The sequence below is a fragment of the Sebastes umbrosus genome, chromosome 9, assembly GCF_015220745.1.
Source record: "Sebastes umbrosus isolate fSebUmb1 chromosome 9, fSebUmb1.pri, whole genome shotgun sequence".
NCBI lineage: Eukaryota > Metazoa > Chordata > Actinopteri > Perciformes > Sebastidae > Sebastes > Sebastes umbrosus.
This window is the reverse complement of record NC_051277.1, coordinates 31,490,444-31,496,025: the sequence shown is the minus strand read 5'-3', so window position 1 is coordinate 31,496,025 and position 5,582 is coordinate 31,490,444. Positions and strand designations below refer to the sequence as shown.

Genomic DNA, 5,582 nt, shown 5'->3' with positions numbered 1-5,582 from the left:
TCCGCTGGCATTTCCCCAATGACTGGTCAGTAAAATATTGCAGCATTTTTCTTCCTTCATATGGAATTTTGCCAGTCAACACTGGCAGAGAGCCATGGAAATATGTGGTGAATCATGTTTTTTCTATAGAAACTTACAGGAAATGAAGGTCAAGCTCCATGTGTTTGCGAGATTTGATTTGATGAATGGACAGAACGAGTGTTTCACATACTGACTTTGACCTTTTGCAGGCTGCTGAATATCATAAATTAAAAGGGAATTGGGATGTGAAAACATTGCAGGTGTAGAGTGTGCAGTGTCGTGTGTTGGTGTGTAGAGCGCCTACACACAACAACACATAACATTAAAATAATAGAAACTGAGGTGAAAACTTTGAATATTTTTTTCTCCTCAAGAGGGTTAAACAAAGTCAAATTCTCGAAGAAATCTATTCCACTATTTTAGTCCCTGGAACTACTTCTCAAGGAACTTAAAGGTTCCCTCAGCCCTCTATTGTCTGTGTTTCCACCGCGGTCTAAAGACCTGTGAAAATTCGACAAATTAGTCCTCTGACATAGCAAAAAGCAACATGACTGGTGGTCGCAGCAGTAAACACACTCTGCAGCCTGGAGTTCAGTGTGGCTGCCCGTTTCATCTAAAAAACACATTGGAAAAAAACAAACGTTCGGTTTCGCAGCAGAGGAAAATGAAACTAAGAGCGTCTGTCTCCACAGTAAATCATCTGTTGAGTGTTTGATGGTTATTTATTTGTGCTTTAGGACATAACCGCCGTGAAACAATCAGAAAATAACATTTCTTTCTCTCATTCACGGCATGACCGTGTCGCAGTGTCTCCATCGTGCTCATTTTCAGGTTCATAATCGTATTTTGTGTTTCTACTAGAACATGTTTACATGCTGTAATGTTCAAAAAAAACTTTATTTTCCTCATACTGTCTGTCTGAATATACCTGTATTCACCCTCTGTCTGAAACGCTCCATTTTAGTGCATTTCAACGGAATTGCGTTGCTAGGCAACAGTTTGGGTCCATGTTTACTTCCTGTCAGCTAATGTTATTCACATCCACTGCAACAGGAAATAAACTGGGACACATTTAGAATGTTTACGTTTAAAACCGTGTAATGGTCTAAATATTGTATATTTGTGACATCACAAATGGACAGAAATCCTAACGGCTTGTTTCAAACGCACAATTTCTGAATACGAGCTCTGTGTATTTCTCATTATTCTGAGCGTTTTGATAGTTTAACAGTATTTATAAAGCACTTAAACCTGCTTTATAATATAAAAGATGTGAAAATCTCACTTTTTACAACATGGGACCTTTACAGCAGCAGTAGGTGAGGTTGGAGCTAATATGATGCAAAAAAGTTATTTTTATAAAACGGTCGCTACATCCTGAAAGGAGTACATGAAACAGGTAATCTGAAAAAAATCATGTGAGTCTGCCGTCCAGCTTCCGTATATGAGAGCCATGAGTCAATCACTCGCGAACTCCGACCAAACGGTCAAACTAGGCAGCGCTGATCAAATATGAATCAATATTCTATTACGTTAATGCCTATTTCTCTCCTCAAATGTTGTCAGAATCATCTTGTAGTGCACGATTTAGCTGTAAAATGAGAAAGTTTGTGACCCCGTCAGCCATGTTGAGATCTGCTGAGGAAATACCAAGCACCGCTCACATGACCATAGCATAGCCAATAGGAACGCTCTCTCTCTGAAATCTAAAGTCTTCCGTCAAGAGAAATGCTCTCCCCTCGCCCTAAAATGGTCCTAAATCGATACTATAGTACTTCCTTGTTTAAAGGTCCCATATTGTAAAAAGTGAGATTTTCAGGTCTTTAGATTAAAAAGCAGGTTTAAGTGCTATAAAAATGCTGTTAAACTATCAAAACGCTCAATATACGGAGAAATACACGCAGCCCGTATTCAGAAATTGTGGGTTTGAAACAAGCCGTCCATTTGTGATGTCACAAATATACAATATTTAGACCACTACATGGTTTTAAATGTAAACATTCTAAATGGGTCCTAGTTTATTTCCTGTTGCAGTGTATGTGAATAACATCAGCTGACAGTTTGGGTCCATGTTTACTTCCTGTCGCCTAGCAACGCAATTCCGTTGAAATGCACTAAAACGGAGCGTTTCAGGCAGAGGGTAAATGCAGGTATATTCAGACAGACAATATAAGGAAAATAAAGTTTTTTTTAACATTACAGCGTGTAAACGTATTCTAGTAGAAACACAAAATACAAGTATGAACCTGAAAATGAGCACGATATGGGACCTTTAAGAAGTGGTATACAAGTTGAAGCAGCGTCGCTGTGTGTTTCACCAATCAGCGACGGTCATCCCTGCAAAATCCACCTTGAAAGTTCCTGTACTTTCAGAAAGTGCTACCGCCTGACCAGGGTCTTTTTGGAGGTAAAAAGGCTTAATTTAGAACTTAATTTAGACCCTGGTCCCTGCTGTCAAAACGCAATGAGTTCCTCAAAAGGTTCAAAAGGGAAAGTTCCGGGGGAAAGTTCCTGCGGTGGAAACCGGGCTTATGGCGCTTGGTTTGGTTCTCAACTGTAACAAGCATTTTCAATTCACTACTGCTCTGATTTGTGGCTCTGACTGGCTTCTCCTCCATAGCAACCAAGGCTGAGGCTCCGTAGTGTAATATTTAGAGCCATCTGCTCTGCCAAAGTGACAGAAAAACTATTTCTCAAAACAGAGATTTCACTGTAGAAGGTTGGAATGTGTTAGAGTGTGCACACATAGCCTATGCATTCACAAGATTTCCACAAGAAGTTTTATATTCCACTGAGATTTACTTTGTAGTGCCGCTCACAAAATGCCCGGAGACAAGGATTTTGTGGGACATTATTGGGATTAAGTAGAAGAGTAACTTTTAACTTCCCTTCTCCTAGTGAAAGATTAATGTCCGAGGCATCAACTTTAGAAAAATTACAAAGTGGACCCCTTGAAGATTTTGTCCCCAGAAGATAATAAGACGGAGCCGAATCGTGATCATTAACTTCCTGTTTTCTCCTCTGACATCACAGGGTTCTGCACACGCTAAGATAAAGCAGCTTGCCGGGAGGCCGGAGCTTCTGAAGAAACCAGGGAGTAAAAGAAAAAAAAAAAATGTTCTTGTGAGACGGTGCAGTTTTCTCAAAAGACTTTGAGAAAAAAAAAAAAAACAGATAAGCTACAGACACATTAAAACTGTATATGACAAATGAACATTCTCTCCATCTTTCGTGTTTTTAATGCTCGCTCTGTTTAAAAACTGTTGGATTTCTTTATCCACCAATACTTATAAAGCTTGATTTTTTTTCCATGTTGAATGTACCCAACAACAACAACGACCATAATTGTCATTCTTTTGGTAATCTTGTATACAGTGTCCTTTGTCTGCCTGCAGCCCTTTTCAGCCAATAAACACACGTAACCACATGTTTGATTCATGAGAGTCTGTATTGTATCTTGTATTTTAAAAATGAAAGATGCTGCTTAAAAGACACACAGAGAAAGGGAGAGGAGAAGTAAAAAATGTTGACTGAAATGTTCTGCGACAACAAGTTGTAAACAGCGGTGGTAAAGAGGGAACACAGAAGAACCTCTTCTTTAATTTAGTGAAAGACAGACATGGTTTTGCAGAAACAAAGAGCAGAAAAACAGAAAGAAAAGCACAAATGATGTGAATGTTCTGCTGTCCCTTTTCAAATATTTTCAGACAGTAGCTGCAAAGAAAAAGCCGACCTAAATTAGTTACTAAAAGGAATTTTTGACTAGTTATTGAACAGTCTTAATGTAATACTGATGCCTCTATATGACCTGCATATGCAAACGAGACCATCAGAGAGAAGATTGACTATTTCTATATAGTTATTCTTCGGTGCCACCAATGTCAGATTCTGAACGAAATCAGACAAAATCATGCAGGTTCACCAGAGACTCCTTCAGCTCAGACTCCAGCAGCAACCAGCCAACGGACAGACCAGATCCAGCTTTGCCGCAGCCTCCGACCTTTGGCAGTCGGAGCTCTGGTGGGAGGTGGAGAGCTCCACACCCGGGGGCAGTGGCTCCTCATCCAGCCAGGAGCAGAGCTTTGCCTCACTGCTCCGCCGGTGCCTGCTGATCCAGATGGGGACCGGCCAAAGACGAGGAGGTGGTTGGGAGAATCTTTCATGTGGTCCAGGACGACCTGTACATCAACTTCGACAGGAAATTCCACCGCGTGTGCCAGCGGGTGGCGGAAGAGAGAAGCTACTTCGGGGCAGCAGGGTCTGTCTGTGGCTACAGGACCTGGAGCTCACCACCTGCTTCCTGGGAGCCAACACGTACAGCAGTGACGCCGCCAAGGGGCCAAGGGCCGGGGCGGTATGTACAAACTAGGATGAGAATGTCCAGCGGGCCCAGCAATACAGCCTGGCTCTTGGCGGCATCACGTCCGTCACGGCCCTTGGCGGCGTCACGGCCCTTGGCGGTGTCAGGGCGTCACAGCCCTTGGCGGTGTCAGGGCGTCACAGCCCTTGGCGGCGTCACACTTTAGGATTAGGTAACAGAACCTCTATAGTTAGGTTTAGGAAAGGACTACATTATTCAGTCAAGTCAATATATTTTTTCTAACTGTTGTTTTTTGTCATGAATGCTTTCACACAGAAGAACAAGGCTGATTTACTAAACTTTTGCTTGAATAAAGGTATAAACCAATCACGTAGTGTAGAACCAGTTAAGTTGCTCCTCTATTTATAAAACAAGAACATGGCGGCTCCGTAGTCCGAACCAGGACGCCAAACTTTAGTACTCCTTTCAACCTTAACAAAGGCAGCGCAGACCAGATCTACTCCTTCCGTTCTTACCTTTCACAATAAAAGCCCTAGACATACAGTGTAACATTCGCAGGCGAGTATTTTTGTGTTGTTTATTCGTCTCACCCCCGGTGTTTAAAGGCCTTTCATGCTAATTAGGAAATGCAAGAAAAGTCTTTTATTGTGAAAGGTCTGAAGGAAGTGTGGATAAGGTAACCATCACAAATATACTGTACTGTACATGTTTATAGGTAACTTTAAAGTAGTTGGTGAAATAGAATGTATTTCCTGCACTCTGAGTTTAGACCATAACTCCAAACATCAATAATATCAGCAGTGCTCTTCAGAAAAGTGGTAAACTTTTCCTCACTCTACAAAGCACTTTGCTCCACCTAAAGCATGCCAGGGGCAAAGGGAGATTTCTTTCACATTAACTTTAGTGTCAAAAAGCTGCTGGCAGTTTGAAAGAAGAGGATTAATATGAACGCGGCCCACGGCCACACTGCTTCCAATTGTATTTGCATATACACAAGCTAAGCTAGCTTAATGGTGTCTGACCTCTTATCATCTCTGCTTCTTATTCTGCCCTAGACACACACTCACTCACACACACACACACACACACACACACACACACACAGCTGCTATCTGTGTGTGCGTGTGTGTAACACTTTTCTTTAGATAATATGGTTTCTAGACCGAGACACTTAAAGACAGGATGAAGACAGTTTGGGAATTGGTGAAAGAGGAGAAGGCCTGATGATCGATTATCGTCA

General features: G+C 41.7%; 1 pseudogene; it reads left to right on the top strand.

The window, feature by feature from the left end:
* Nucleotides 1-1,411: 1,411 nt before the first annotated feature.
* Nucleotides 1,412-4,390, top strand: LOC119494941 (annotated as a pseudogene).
* Nucleotides 4,391-5,582: the final 1,192 nt, after the last annotated feature.